Source organism: Chaetodon trifascialis, chromosome 5 (assembly GCF_039877785.1).
Source record: "Chaetodon trifascialis isolate fChaTrf1 chromosome 5, fChaTrf1.hap1, whole genome shotgun sequence".
NCBI lineage: Eukaryota > Metazoa > Chordata > Actinopteri > Chaetodontiformes > Chaetodontidae > Chaetodon > Chaetodon trifascialis.
Genome location: NC_092060.1, coordinates 25,336,209 through 25,352,679, shown reverse-complemented (window position 1 = coordinate 25,352,679; position 16,471 = coordinate 25,336,209). Strand labels below are relative to the sequence as shown.

Here is a 16,471-nt window from a genome sequence, read left to right as displayed (position 1 = left end):
AGATGTCAGAGAGCCAATTACTTAATATCTCTCTTTCTCTTTTTTCTTTTTGCTCCCATTTGGTGATGCTGACATTCAGCATTTTTCCAAACGTCTGATAACAACACATAAAATAAACAAACAATGCTACTAAAGATTCCTTATTTCTTTTTCCCTTTTTTTTTTTTTTTAAATTGTGACCATTGACCAATCAGGACAATACAGTACAATAAGCAAACGTGTGCTCGTGTATCTGTCCAGTTCTGCTGTGAACACGTATGATCCCCATCATTCAGATGATATGATGTTATTTAAGCTTTAAGGTCAGCTGTTCGTCAGGGTTTGACACTCACATCTGCATTTTTGCGACTTTATTTTGCCACAGGAAACGGACGTTTCTTTCAAATAAATAGAAAAATAATGAGATGTTTGGCGCAGGCAGTGATAGAGCCAGGCCACCTACAGAAAGTCAAACTTCATTAACACAACGGCGGCGATTATAGTAAGATGCCTAGAATAGCAATAACTTCCCTGACAGACAACAGCAGCTGTTCAGTGTCTCACACTCCACTTAAAAACGTCTGTGTTGTTTTCAAACTGACAGGAAGGGATGAGTGTTTGTGACCAGGTAAACACTTCAGTCCTCAAACTGGATGACCACCAACTTTATCCAACTCAAACCGGTGAACTTGTGACTTGTGGGAAGTTTGGCAGAAGTTACTGATCTCTTTTCTTTTCCTTGATTAGCTCCAGTTGTTTACTGTCGTTGTATAAAGCCCTTTCTTGATCCAAGCGGCGTTTTCATTTCATGCTTTTCCATTGTGCTTGCTAGCAGTTGCGGCATGATTCTGCCTTTTGTGTCGGTGTTGCTGTATAGCTGCTGGAGCTATACACAAATAATTTAAAGCCTCACTGTACAAAGCAGTGAGCCGCTCTACAGCAACATTTCACAGTAATATAATGTGCAGTTAGGACAATTAAGCAGAAAAACTAATCAAATCTTTGCCTTTTTTTCCATCAATAAACTACTGCTGTAGAAGGAAATGAGCTGCATTTAGCCAAGCTAACATATAGAGGACGATACTGTAGATACAAATGGATTTTTTTCCATTGTCTGATCACATGTTTTGGAAATTATAAAACAGAGTTAGATTAGGTTTTATTAACTCATAACTTCCAGTGTCACTCAGGTGGCCATCTAAAACGCCTGCTCCGGTTATGAAGCGGCGTGCTGCCTGCTGCAGACGAACGTGCCCTTTCTACACACACAAAGTTATATATTACTGTGCTTCCCAGTAACTTCCTGAAAAAGTAAATAAAACAGCTCCTGTACGCTCTGCCACCGACTGTCAGACTCCTCGTGCTCAGAAAAAGTGTGTTTTATCTCTGCCCTCTTTGCTTCCCAGTTAATCTTTTCAAATTAACTGCATGTAGTTCACCAGGTCTCCCACCACTAGCTTTGATTGACCACATGTCTCTTCCCTTTGAGGCTGTCCATCCATCTGAAAAATTTAGAACGACACTGAGCCTGTTTGATATTTCAAAAGCTAGTTCATTTTACTATAAGACATTTTTTAGCCACATGTCGAAAAAGTCAGTCCCGGCCAGGAAGAGTTGTGGGTTTCTTTTATCACCAAACTCAGAAAATAAACTGTGGGCATGTTTCTTTTCCTTCCTTGAGGAATTCTACCATTTTTTGCGACCCAAAGGTTGTGATTGTGATCAAGTATAAACAGAGTTTGTTATTTGAGAATATTAGGAAGTTTAAAATTCTGAAAATAAAGCAGGTATCTTTCTAATCGCCTGTCATCCGCCTGAAAATTGTTTTCCCGCCGTCCCCTTTCTCAGGTATTCTAGTTCCCTCTTTAGACTTGGTGGTGCCATGGCGACCCACTACAACAAATATAAATGTTCAGAGAATGGCCTCAGAAGGAAACCAAGGCCCTCCCACCTAGTTTCAAAGTGTCCTCTGAGATTTGACAGCCTGGCAGAGCGGCATCCATCTCCGTCCTCCTTTACTGGAGGCGACTGTGAAAGATTTCGGTCCTCTGAATAAATCTGAGACTCATTTGCAAAAGCCAGTGTTTCGTTTTTGTACTGAAATATTCGGACTTTTAGAAATTGCTGATATTGGCTTAAATAAACGTTTTTTTTTGGTGCAATAAATGTTTGCTTTATTTCCTTTTTCCTTTCCCCCACAAGTGAAGGAAAAAGGTGCTTCCCTAAAATCCTCGGTGTGTAACTAAGGGTGAAAGCTGTTTTGTCCCCTTGGAAGGGATTCATTTCCACATGAAAAGGGAAGTACTGTCCAATCCCTTTATACATGTCCGTTTAGTTTGCCTAACACAATACTAGACTAACAAAAGGCAATAGCCTTTGCAGTGCGCATATAATGCACTGCACATATACAGAGTGCACATCTATTGTTACTTTTGCTTTCTAACATACATCACACAAGACAAGACACAATTTTGAACACATCAGACTCGCTGTCTGACCCCTTGGGGACAAATTCCTGCATGCACAGGACGAGTAAGGCAGTGTATGCATAATTTGTCAATGTTGCTTTTTTCTAATGTCCACAGGTCTCTCTGTCCCTGTGGTGTGGCCCATCTGTTTTCTCTGCTGATACTGAACATGTGTAAAACATACGGAGCTGAGGAGAGATACAGCCTTTTATTCTTTAATGTATGCTATGCTCTTGGGCTTTAATGGTGAAGTTTCTGGTTCATGTTTTGTGTATTCAGGCACGCTTCCCGCAAACCGGGAAGCAAATGCAGCAAATACTGTATGTTCCTGCGTTTAATTTTAGTGACTACTCCTGACTTTAATCTACGAGTCTAAAAAAAGGCTCCGCGCTACAGGATGCATGAATCAAGCACTGCGTGTTCGTGCTGATACGACTGTATTCTGTGTAGAAAGTCTATCATCAATCTATAACATGTCTGTGGGCCATTTGTTTGATATGAGGCTTATTTTTATGTTGAAACCTCACATCTACCTCATATTCAAGCTCTAGTTTCCAATTCTTCCGGGGCTCTTTTCATCATGCAAAACCCAGCTACTGTGTGAATACCCATTACACCTTTGAATCTGGCTGTTGAAAGTGACTGGCCTCCAATAGAGGGCACAGTTGACTGCATGGACTCGCATGGCAAGTGTAACTGGGAGAAACGAAAGCCTCGCTGAAGGTCTCACGAAAAGGAGCTCTGTATCAAAGATGGAACCTAAAGATGTGCTGTAGTAAGAGAGCATTTTTTTTTGTGAGACAGAATGATCTATTTTCTTTGGTTCAAGGAAGTGAAGGACTGTTAATCTATCATTAACCCTCTGGTGTACCGAACTTGAAAGAACCTTTATGCGGATAAAATGTGTGAATATGTTGCTTAGTAACTAACTTCCACGTACAGTCTCTGAAAAGCCCCCAAGAATATTACAGAAGAGGGAAAAAAGTATTTAGACTTGAAGTAGAGGAAAAGGGATGGAAGCAGGAGGGGCATTGGCTTCAGCAGCTCTTACAGAAAATTCCTCTCCCTTTTTATGTCCTTTCTTTCTCTCCCTTCTTTTTTTGCATGCCCTTGACTGAAGATTGAATGGCAGAGTTGGAGATGGATTGTTGGGCAGTTGCCTTTCATGCAGATAATGCCATTTGATGGAGGCGAGTTTTTGATGTGCTCCGGGTATAATAGAAGAATCAAGCATCGAAGGCCAGGGCTGATTTTGCTTGGAGAAAAGCTGTCCTCAGTGATAACTTCATCACTGCATGTGGTCGGACGTGGGGTAAATTCAGGAAGGGGATTTTAAAAAAAAATTGCCCAGTCAGAGCTGCAGTAGTTGGCCCCCTATTGAGCCATGGGGCCTGCAGACCATAGCTCGAAGGTCTGTGATCTACCACTGGTATTGTTAGTCTTTCTATCTTCTCTTTCCCTCAGAACCAAAACGACTTTGCCTCAAAATGCCTTTCTAGTGGGATTAGTGGGCTGTTGCTTTTGTAATTAATGAAACTCTGCTTTCTGCGGTCTATCCTCTAAATGCTATCATTTGAAGCCTATGAGATAGTGTCTCACATGTTTTCTTCAATCACAAAGCTAATTCAAAGTAAATGTGGTTTTGGTTTAAGACCGGGACGGAAAATGGCCCGAAGGCAGGCGCACTTATCTCTGTAACCGGAGCTCATCAAGATGAAGTTTTCACACTTGCAAAATTCTAAAGAACTTCAATTCTGTCTATGAAATCAGCGGCGAGAGGCCTGTCAAAGCACTCAAAAGCAGACTGGTCCATGTCAGTGTGAAAGATCTTGAAATGCCATTCATTAGAATAACATTTCTTAATGATAGAACTCAAACTGTGTGTGTTTATTGCACATCTCTGCTGCAGTTGATCAATTCCACTGCAGATGGTGGCTGGAGCAAAACAATATGAATCAAGCCTTGTTCGACTGCAACATTTGCATTTGCATTGGAACAGCGAGTCGTTCGGGCCTCCATGTTTGCCTAACAGTTTAATTAACAGCTTGAATAACCCTTTGCTGCTGGTCTTCTGTGCGAAATAACACGTTTATTTACATCAGCCTGCCATTTGCCTTCCCTTTGTCAGACTGGAGGTGAGAAATTTGAGATTTTGAGTGTTGGCCAATTATGTGGCAGCGCGTGCGGCCATAGGTAAGCTTAACGAGCTGCTCCTCAATACAAAAGAGGAGAGGTAGGCTGAGGGGACGCAGGCAGGTGGGCTGAAGCTCAGCAAAGCCACCTATGCTGTGTCTGATTTCATTTGTGGGGATATTTTCCAGCCTCTGACTGACTTACTGAGTCCTTTGGCAGGTGGGATCAAACTGCTGTAGTCAGAGTTAACGTGGGGTCCTTTAAGGTAAACACTCTTCTTCCAATAATGGAACTAATTCGGCTCACACGTGCAGCTGCATGTTGCTCGCCAGCTGGAGGTCACAGTTGACCCTCCTTTTTTTTATTTACGGCCTCCACCACAACACCGGTGCTGATAGGCAGAGCAGATGCGACGCTGAGCAAGGCGACGGGATGCGCAGTTTATCAGCTGACAAGTGCATATCGGACAAAAGAGCAGCTGAGCGGCTGTGAGCCTCCGCATCCTGACCGAGTGAGTTTTCTTTAAGCGAAACAAGGCGCGCATCCTGCACGGCTGCTGGCCGGCGGGGAACATTTGTAGTACCTCCTGCGCGGGGGACAACTGCATTGTTGGAAGTACTGGCTGCGCTGAGCCACTGGGAGGACTGGGAAGCTTTCCGAGCACAGACACGTTTCGCACGGAGCTGGCGCCTGAAGCTCTCAGCTCCTGACGACGCGACGCGGCACAGCGTCCTCTCCCAGGTCCGCTTGCTCCGAGGCGTGCGCGGTCGGTGTCGACGGCCGAGAGCTTTTCTGGGGGAGATTCGAAAGAGGTTTGTCTGTGAAGAACATCAACTGTGCCACATTGCACACGCGGCTATTGTGAGAAAGACACCGCGACGCACTCTGCACACTGCCGCCTGCAAGTTTGGACTAAAGCGCACCGCTGGAAGTTTATGCGCCTCTGGCTCGGACAGGCTCGCTGAAGCTCCGTGCAGGTCAGTGTGCTGGTAGTATTTCACCCTCTTCCTCGGCTTTATGTGGCAGCCACCCGCGTGATTGAAATCAAGGTGCAGAATCGGTGGTCCTTGTTCAATAATGGAGTCTAATTTGGTCTGTACGTTCTGTTGCAATATCCCGAGTCCCCTGACAAGACGTGGAGCCGAAACCTGCCGGGCTGCCAGCCCCCTTTTCCCCATCACTATCTTGATTAAACGAATTAGATCATACTTTTTGATCCATGCCCTGTGGATTTTTAAAAAAATTACTGCTGTAATGAGTTTAAGTGTTGAGCGGGATGTAAGCGTGTCTGAACAGGTCCAATTTGGGGAAATAACATGATAACCTCAAGTTCAGCATTCAGAAAGATGCAATTTGTAAAAGTCACCTAATTTTGTGCTTCTGAAATTAGCTCATGGGTGGAAAATTAATAGGTTGTGCTGCTGCTTTCTGAAGGTTATGTTCAAGTCATTTTATTCCTCAGTGCTGACAATAAGAACATAATCTTCCTCCCAGTCTCCATCACCTCTCACCTCAGTGTCCTCAAGACATCTGACCAAGAGCTGCCACTGTGGGATGGCTTTGCTCCAGTAAGTGAATTTATCTGCACATAAAATGCTTTATAAAAGCCTGAAAGCCTCGCTGGGGTGTAAATCACCTGCAGAGATAACCCGCTCAATCCACTAATAATTCAAGTGTCGATGAGCTTGCACACACTCTTGCTAAACTGTACCAAATCTGTGGTTTTTGGCCTGAGGTGGAGGAGGTGGAGAAATTTCATCGGACCGTTTGAATTTGAAAGAGGCCCCCAGGAAGGTTTTGTTTGGCACTGGGAATCAGTGCCTCGTGGGTCGGACATGGTGCAACTTTTTGTTGTATTTTCTGTTAGGAGAGAGGGATGGCTGCCAGACGCCCGTTAGATGGATGCGCAGTGTTTCATCTGTGGTTTGGTTTTGTGTTTTAGTCGCACTTCTCCAGAAAGTGCTCCTAATTAAACAGAATGGTTTAGACGTCAGCTGGGTTCAGTTTCTCCTTTTATTGCGTCTCAGCTTTGTAACACGGTGACTTGTCGGCGCTTGGCATGAGCCGGAGAGAAACGCTGAGCTGATTTCACTGTGGCATGGATCAGCGTGTAGGCAATCTGCAAACACGCGCATCTGAGTCCACACGATAGCCCAGAAGGACAAGTATATCTGTCCAGCTAAATTGATTTATGGCTATTGTCCAGAGTGCTGTTGAGGAACTGCAGCAGTTGAGGCCATTTTCTGTTTCATATTCCTCCTCTGACAAGGGCTGGAATAGTCAAGTAACACAGATCTTCAGCACTTCAGGCCTCAGCAGTGACTTATGCACCCCCCCACAAGCCTTTGGCTGTGTCTTGGGCCACATAAGAACAAAAAAACGGCTCCAAACCACCGTAGAAACAGTCTGTCTTCCTTGTGCCAGCCTGTAAAGGCATTACAGTGACACTTATTGGGTGATATTGATGTGGTTTTGTAGTAGAGCAGCAGAACATGAGAACAGCTTGTATTATCTTTTTTTCCATGGCAGTGATGTTAATTTAAACTCACTTTCTCGAATCAAACATCAGTCTATGCTAAGAATGTATGTACCAGTCCTGATAGATGAAGTGTTTGGTGTTTACACTGTTCAGGAGCACACCTGGAGTGAGAACAGTGCTCTCGTGAACATTAAGCCATCAACACATTTTGCAGCACTCTGCAGTGAAAAGCAATAAACCACTGTCAGGTTTGCATTGTGCACATAATGTAGCAGGCGATTGCACAAGCAGCGCTGAGATACGTAAGCTTGCTGCCGTGACCCCTTATTGAGGCTTTAGCCTCAGCTTCAAGCTTTATTGCCCTTTAATCCCTCTAATCAAAGCGGGTGACAACAATTTCTGTTTCAGCCGAGAGCAGGAAATTCTCGAGGTGGTTTTTACTACGCTTGGAGCTTGAAATCATCTAATTAATTCAGAAATATTAGAAGAACTGTGTACACAACACTGCCACTCCATGTTCATGTCCTTAAGTAATTTCCCCTTTCATTATTCCTGTGGAGAATTTAATATTCTGTGTGATGAGAACTGCCTCCTTTAGGGATAATGCCGGCTTGAATACTGGCCCTAAACAGTTTTATAGATTATTAAGGGGCAATCAAGATGACTTCTCTCCCTCTGTAAAAATTACTCCTCTAAGATCTGAGAGATATTGAGGGAGAGTCGATGCACAGACCCACGCCTGTAAGAGCTCTCATTACTTGTTGATGCAGATAGTGGCTCAGAAGATGACCTTATGAATTATAACATTTGATATGGCAAACAGCATCGCCGACTCTCCTGTTCCAACACGTCAGAGCAAACATGTGAAGGTTAATGCAGCCTGACAAACTGCCCACAGTTCCCTGGGCTCCACGGATCGGTTCCATGTCATATTTACTTTACATAATTGCTGCCCTCTAATCTGTTACTATTAACACGCAGCCTGCGTGGCTATTGTCTGCTGCACTCTCTTTCACCTGTTTTCTCTCTCAGTACATTTGCCTTTTCCTCCCATGAGCATAGCCAGACATCATGATAAATAGTTGGCGTGAAAGTAAAGCATGCCAAGATGGATCTCGGAGTACATTAGAAATTTAAAGAAACCGGGCCTCCGGATGGCAAAACCTCCATCATATTTACTTGTAATGACCTTAAGTCAAGGGATTATTTGGGTTTGGCACAGCGATGTGAGACTTGAGGCAAAGTTTACCCTGACAAAAAAAAATGTTTTTCCTGCAAGTTGCCAAATTATTGCTGAAAGTCACCCTAGGATTTGGGGGGAGGGGATTGCATGCTCTTGAAATGTGCTTGGAGTAGGGATATTTCGTGACAGCACTTGATGCATTACCACTGTGGTCCTTAACTACATTGTATGCTGCACGGGAGAAAAAAACACGGTATGGATGCGAGCAGTTTCAGGACTGTATGTCTTATGCTTATGCTGGCTCTGAAGTCACAATGTGTGTGTTGAAATCACAGATTGTTTTCCTTAATTTAGAAACTTCCTATTCAATTAAACTATGGATGTCTCAACGAGCTTGAGCAACAGCTAAGAATATTAATAGAATTTTATATTAGCCTAAAGATGGATTTACATAGTGTTTTCCATCTCCCATATCTGCTCAGTATAATGTGATACCTGCCATTGCATTTTGATTGGGGAGGAGAGCGGCGCTTTCTCAAGGGTGCAGCAGCTGTAGCCACCTCATAGCTATTGTAGACTCACTGCATGACTTGGTCTGCTGTACATAACATCAACTGATCCCTTCATCTCGGTGTTCACCTACGCGCAGATGCATTGGAAGCGATGCGCCGTGCGTAGGTATTCACGGACAAAACGGACAAGCAGGTAATTGTTTTTGATGATGTTTAAGCCTTTCTTCAGCTGTGTCGCTTAAATCGGGAAAGGCGAAGATTCAAAGCGTGGCATCTCTTGGTTTTGTTTCAAACATTTATTGCTGCTCTCTTGCCGAAGCAGGCTGAGATGAAAGCCACCTGCCATTAGCTACAGGACGCTGTCCTGCTGGTCCAGCTCTGGGAGCAGCACCGCTTCACACTGTTGTAACCTACAGATTAACATTTATGGCTCAGCATGCTCTGGTGGACTTTCTGGGTCAAGACCAAGTGGCAAGATTGAGGAGTGGGCCTGACTTTGTAACAGTACAACTCTCCCTGTGTGCGCCAGGCTGAGCCTGGCGGGGAGAGCCAAACCGAAATGTGCTTAGTTCTGTCATAGGGAGAACAAAATAGAAATGCATTGTGCTCTCTGCTTGTGAAAATTGCCCTGGGTGAATACCGGTGCGGTTCCTAGGTTCAGCGCTTGTGAAATACAGACATTATATTCGAAGACTGGTCGGGAAACGTTACATATTTAAAGGACATTACGAACACCTCCTCTCGCTGACTACTGCTGCACCAACACCTTTGCCTCATAAGTCATGATTATGTATTGTTCAGCTCGCATTAAAGCATCCATGTGAAATCGCCGTATTTTTTACATGTTAGAACATTTTTTTATGCCCCTCATGGTGCATTAATTTGCCCAAATTTTCAGGCTGGATTCCTTTTGCTGTTGTGCTCTAATTGCACAAAGCCATATTAACCCTGGAGGAGGTTTCTCAGAATAGCTCAACCTGCCAAAAGCCTCTGGTCTGGTCTTTTGTGGCCCCCGGACAGCTTAGTGGGAAGTTGGGCGTCAGCTATGCTTGTATGTAGAGCTGCTTGACGGCCTCAATAATTCTGTTGACGCGACCTCTGTGATGCTGAAAGCTGCAGGTCTGGCGGGTGACGAAGAGCGATGGTGGGGACAAGGCAGAGGCGCCGGCTCATGCGGGAAGCCAGGCAGCAACACTTCCTGTCTTTTTATTATCAGCAGGGTGAAGAAGAAGAAAATATTGAATATCAGACCATTGAAGAGTGCAAAACTGGCACCTCAGAGTCACTGTAATGGTATACAGGTCAGCAATCTTTGACTTCCAGCGGAGAGCGGTGTGCATTCAGAAGCTGGTCTCAGCCAATCGCTACAGAGCACACTCTCCAAGTTTCACCCCTGGAAGTAGAGAAACCAGCGCGATGTTGGTGAATTTTTAGATTGATGTTTCTTTAATAAGGCTTGCTCTCTCTCAGTATTCTGATAGTGTGCCATCATGACCTACATACTCCTTAAAACGCTGACAACTAGAGAATAAAACCCTCCAGTTTCTTTATGTGTAGTGTTTTTTTTATGTGGCGCCATATGCCTAAAGAGAAAACACACTCAATATATTATTCTCTGTAAAGTGCAAAAATTGCATCCCTGACATGCACGCAATATGTATTTCTGCTAATTTCTTGATTGAAGTGAGTGTTTTGATTCCTTTTGTAGCAGTTATGTAGATAACAACAACCGCAACAGCAGGTCAGAATCTCTGTTTGGTCAGATTTGTTATTTTCCAGCAGGCACAGCAGCACCCGAGTGTTGCATTCCCATTGCAGTACTGAAGCTTTCCCTCATACTCGTCAGTTGTCTGCCGCTATTATATGATTGCTGTGTATATTCCACCCCCCCTGCACATGCTAAAACAGGGAGGGTTAGTTTGTTGTACAATCATGTGCGCTGCATTTGAATGACACCCGGTGTCAGCACTTTAGCATATCTCTCTGCTTTTGAATTTTTATCTGTTAGCCAGGTTTTGCACGCTCCCAGCATTTCAAGTGTAGTTTGAGTAAGGAGTAGTAGCCACTGTCTGAGTGTCTCTGTTGATGGGCTACAGTGGCGCTACAGTAACGTCTCCATATGTCCACATTAGATCGTCAAGCAAGGCTGATATTTGATTGACAAATTGTAATTAGAGAGGCGCCGCTGCTGATCTAAGTAAATATGATATCTGCAATAATTCCTTTGTTTTTTCAGCATTTGTTTTGTTTACTAACTATGTTGTGGAAAAATATGACGTGAATGTCATTCTTTCAATCACCCTCCAAGGTGTGATTGCTCTGTAGCTTCATTACAATGCAGCAGCAGCATCACCGCAATTTAATTTATTTCCGTAACAATGGGTCGGTCGTGGAGTTGTCTGTAAACGGCCACAGGACTGTGGAGTTTATTTGTGCACACCATGGAGTCAATTCATTATGAGTAAGCATTAGATAACAATTGTTGACACCGTCTTGCAAGATTCTCAATTAAGCGAATGTACATGAACATCATTACTTCCTCAGATCCCCCGTGTGAAATAACACTGCCGTGATACCAATTTGAGAAAATAGAAAACTGTGGCCCATTGAATTAAGACCGTCTGGTGTAATTGCCTGTGTGATATGGAAGGGAGCGCCTATTTTGATAAGAGCTGGGTTCAATGCTAGTAGCCTTGGATACGGATAAACGCTGGAGCCAGTATGTATGAATGCACTGAATAACCTGCTATTACCATTTGAGATAGAGGAAGATACTGCAGAAGAAACATTATAAAACCCTGCTTTTTTATATCCCAATTGTCCACACCTAGCAATTACATTTTAAAAAATGAATTTAGCTGTGCTTGTGGTTTTTCCACTAAAGATTCAATGAATATATAACTCATACTGTCACTGGTGAAGGGTTATTTGGGGGGGATTTGTAAACATCCCCGCTCAGCTTATTATGTTGTATCCTGGTGCTGGCAGATGCCGTTTTTTATTATTTAATTCACACAGACAAAAAGGCAAACAATAAAATGGTTAGGATTAGATGCTGACCGCTATGATATGAAAGTAAAAAAAACAAAACAAAACAAAACACTGAGTTCAGCTCAGCTTTTTAGATAATTTGTTTTTCATAGTCACAGTAGCTTTGTTTGTCTTCTAAATGTGCTGGAACTATGAGGGATGAAGCTTCAAGCCCCATGTCCGTGGAAAAATCTGAAGTGGCTGTATCGGAGATTTGCATCACTTTACTCCACTTGTGAATATTCTGCATCATACGCTGAGACAAGAGACTTAGGATGGAGCAGCATTTCATCATCTTTCCTGAGAGTCTCACTGAGTATGGTAAGCTCATCCATCACCAAGTGTGCTAAGGATATAGCTGCCACTGAAATTTAATTGCTGGTAAATGCTGTCATGATTTTGTTTGCTCTTTTTTTTCCTGGCCATCTCCCTCACTTTCTGTCTTTGTCTCTTTACCTGAAGTTTTCTTATTTTCCTCAGTGACTGTACATATTTAAAGAAATCTCAAATTATGGTAATTTACAAAGAAAAAAAAAGACAAAAGCAAGTCAGGAGGCCACACGACTTAAATAAAACAACACAGAAACTTAGCGGCGTTGGATCACATTCCCGGAAATCTTTGCCAATTAGCTAATCAAAAATTGATCGTCTTGACTCTGATTGTTGTGTATTTTTAGGTATCAGTTCCACACTTCCTGTTGCAGCAAGGGATTTCAGCATTGACAATAAAGAATGAACACAATCTGGTTCAGATGGCATCCAGAATTCACAGGGTCTGGGCAACGTGCTGCAGACAAACACTTCTGTGTCTCCAAAATCACTGGTGTCAGGGGGAAACAGGCAGCATCTGATGGATCACTGCCCCGGTTCTCCCTCTCCCCTTCTCCAAGCGCCGGGAGGCACGGAAAAAAGGAAAAAAAAAAAAAAAAAAAAAAACACCAAGAAGAAGAACTGAAGAGAAACTGAAAAAGGAGAGGGAGAGAGAGGAGCGTCAAGGAGGAAGGGGAGAGAGACTCGACAAGATGAATTATGCAAAGCTGTCAGAGGCGGCTATTGTTGGAGGTGCTGGCTGTGTTAAAGGGAGCCGGCCCTGATCTTCACCAGCTCCATCTACCACTCTCACCACTCCCCATGGCTGAGAGCCGCCTGATCTGTGCTCCGGCAAATGGCCAACAACAAGATGGGGAGGGGGGCAGGCCACTTGGTGACAGGTGGATTGTCTTGGAGGGACACACTGGCAACGACAAGTGCGCTCTTTATTACTGTTATTTACAGAGGTCACCGACAGGGAGATCTAAGCTGACTTGTACAGCGGCCCCGGCGGAAATATAATTACCGAACAAAGGCTTAGTGAGGAGTTGCCATTTCAGCATTCTGGTCAGCGGTGGCTTCTACGGTTTTTGCAAAAATGCTTTGTGTGCTAAAGTCAGGAGAGGACGCGAGCTCGGTTTGAACCAATGGATTTATTTATTGAGTTAGCTTTGCACTGAACTCTTTGAGTTCCAAGGAATCGTAGAATTAGGCCTCCAAAAATTGATAAATAAAATAATTTAGTCAAATGTCAGAAAATCGTACAAATGTGTCCATCAGAATTTGCTGTCGCCCTGTAGTTCGGCTAGCAGTCCAAAAATCAGCCATTTAATTTATAATGATGCAAAAAAAAGGAAAAAACAGCAGCTGGAACAAGCAAGCGTTTGTTTGATAAATGACTTTAAAGGCCCTGACAACATGTTTTTTCAATCAGCTTCTTACTATGAGTAATGGTTTTCTGTACAAACACACTGTTTTCTGCTGACGTTACAGCACTTTTGTTTATCTCACACGAGAGATTTCAGTTGTTTTTTTTTTTCCTCTGGGTTTGTCTTAAGCGGTTTGAAGTGGGCGGGGCTCGGTTGAAAACAACATAATGTCGCACACTTCCGTGCACCAATGATTTGCAGTGTTTGAATGTGAGGGACTTCACTTGAGGGTGGCGTCTTACTTCCTGCGTCACATGGGGGGCGCGTCCCAAGCGTCTGCAATTGCATCCACATTTCCCTCCATTGCATCTTTTCCTTGAGGATCCATGTAAAGACGTGAGGAGGGAAAAATCCTCGGAAATGTCACGTGACGGCGGCAGCTGATCGAAGCTGGATCGGCTGTCAGTCGGCTTCAACAGCTGTAGAGACTTATGAAGGCGCATGGTTATCAGTGTCAGAGCAGCAGTGTTTCCTGTCTGTAGCCTGTTACCTGGTTAACAAACACCTGCATACCAATAACAACCCGCATTCTGTATTTATGCTGCGTCCTGCTCAGAGGCACACGAACATTTCCACTGGCAGAATGCATCTTTATGCAGTATTTGTATTCTGTATTTATTGATGTTCTGAATGTGAAATCATTATTTAAAAACCCAGAATATGATTATGGCGTCTTTTGAACATTGGAAATCTATTATTCGTCTAAATGTTTCAGGAAAATTGAAATTGTGTAACCCACATCAAACATGACGCTCATGAATTAACGGCCTCACATGTGGCTGGACGGAAATGACGATAAATGATGTAAAAAGTGTCTTTCTGATTGACAGCCTCTCCTCCCTATTCTCTGACTTTCATTATGTCCCCAACAAAAGTTGATGAGGAAAATTACGGATCTGAAGAGAAAAACCTTTCCCATAAATGAAGAAAGTTGTTTGTGTTCCTTTTGTCGTTCAGACCTACAGATAGCACAGATTTGTAACTAGCGGGTAAATCTTGAGTTATACAGTGAGTGAACTGTCTTCACTCCGGTATGAAACTCCAGTGATGTTGTGATGTATCAGATCGGTCCGATCAGCTGCAGCGTCCGGTCAATAACTGGTATCCAACAGGAGGGCGTTAAAAGACTTCTGTCACCTAAAAAACTTTTTATTAACCTAAAGTTTACTTCAACAGTGTACCTTCAAACAGACATGATTTTTTTATTTTTTGTGATCATCAATTTATGAAGACACACTAAGATTTTAACTCCTGGTTCTTCTGGTAGAGCAGCATCCACGACTAGCCTCCCCTGCAGGTTTTCAAAAGACTATTATCTGACTATTGATAATTCAACATCCTAATGTTATACTGGAGAATTTGTTCACTAAGCAGGGCTAAAATTATGCATTTAGTTTAGTTATACATATACATTTAGATGGAAATGATACATCCAACAGCAGATATTCACTCAGTTGGGGGTCTGTATCCTCAGGTCAGTGCAGTATCTTGCATCAGTAGATGCCCAGGCTGAGAACAGCCTCACACAGCAGACTGTCAGTTTCCATCTACATTGTGAGACCAAATATACAAACGACAGGAAAACCTGAATAGTATATACCTTCATACTTGCCATTAAATATCAACTATTGAATAAACTGATCTAATGAGGCTCATGTGATGACATACCCTCCATGGTGCAAAAGTCACGAACGTGAGCGCCGGCTGAGACGGACACGGAGTTCGCAGTAACGCACACAACCTCAAAACCGCCCACATCCAGGTGAAATAGCAAGTTTTTAGAGAGTCCCTTGTTTTTGAATCTGATCTAACTGCACCTGCACAGTCCTAACGAAGCCAATTAAATGAGTTCCTGAGTGATAAATCTCTTACTAAATAAATGTGTGTGTGTGTGTGTGTGTGTGTGTGTGTGTGTGTGTGTGTATATATATATATATATGATTTATACTTGTTCAGTCATATATTGTCACGGACAAATAGTTGAGATTTGAAGCTTTGTAGTTTTCAGGGTTTGTAAATGAAACGTAGGACTGCTGCTATTTTTTTTGTCATTCTGTCACTGTTTTTAATTGTTTTTAGTCGGGAAATAGTAACAAAAAAAACAACAACACCCATCACAAGTTTGCAGAGCCCAAGGTGACATCGTCTAATTGCTTGTTTTGTTCAAACAATCAGAAACCCAAACATATTCAATTATAAAACTGAGAGAAGCAGCACATCCTCACACTGAATCAGCTACAAGCAGAGAATAAAGGCCATTTGTGCTTTTATGAATGACTTAAATGTTTACTCTATTGTTGAGGATTCATTTTCTGTCCTGACTAATCAATTGATGGTTTGTTTCAGCACTAATCAGCAGACTAATTGATTCTCTGCCTAGAGAGTTACTCTCCGTGTTGTCCATCCTCGCTTGAAGCATCAGAAATAGAATTTCCTCTTTTCATGAATAACATGCTGTGTGCCGTTCGCTTATTTAATTATTTTTGTATAAAATAACGTATTGCTTCCAAGACATCTTAAAAAAGTTGCTCTCCCCTTTGGTCGTCCCCTCCAAATCCCACGTTGGACGCATAAAACACACCGGTGCTCATCTTTGATGAATAAGTGTGTCCCAGACATGAAACAAGTAAATCTCACTTCGGTCCTTGAAACCTCTCCAACTGCCCTGAAGAGCCAATTGACTTGGACACATTTCTTCATACCATATTATACAGATGGTTTATGGTTTATGCTTCAAAGAAGTGCAGAGGTGTAGGACAGTGCCGGGTGTCAGGGGGACTGTACTGAACTGGCATGGGAGTCGTTGGGACGTGTGTGGAGCTGCGCTGCGTAGATCATGAACTGTCTCTTTCCGTGCCTCGCTGGCTCGCCAGAGGATCTCTGTGTGACACTAATTTTGCAGTGTCGACTGTTCCGCCGAGTGGTCACGGGTGGCCGGCTGCCCTTAT

The 16,471-nt window shown here is 43.2% G+C and overlaps 1 protein-coding gene across 1 annotated transcript in view; it reads left to right on the top strand.

Moving 5' to 3' along the window:
- Positions 1–4,798: 4,798 nt before the first annotated feature.
- Positions 4,799–16,471, top strand: part of LOC139330867 (teneurin-3) — a 140,841-nt gene continuing 129,168 nt past the window's right edge. Inside the window, exon 1 of the mRNA XM_070962008.1 lies at positions 4,799–5,557. The gene's annotated coding sequence lies outside the window, so the exon portion shown is untranslated. The remainder of the gene's footprint in view (positions 5,558–16,471) is intronic.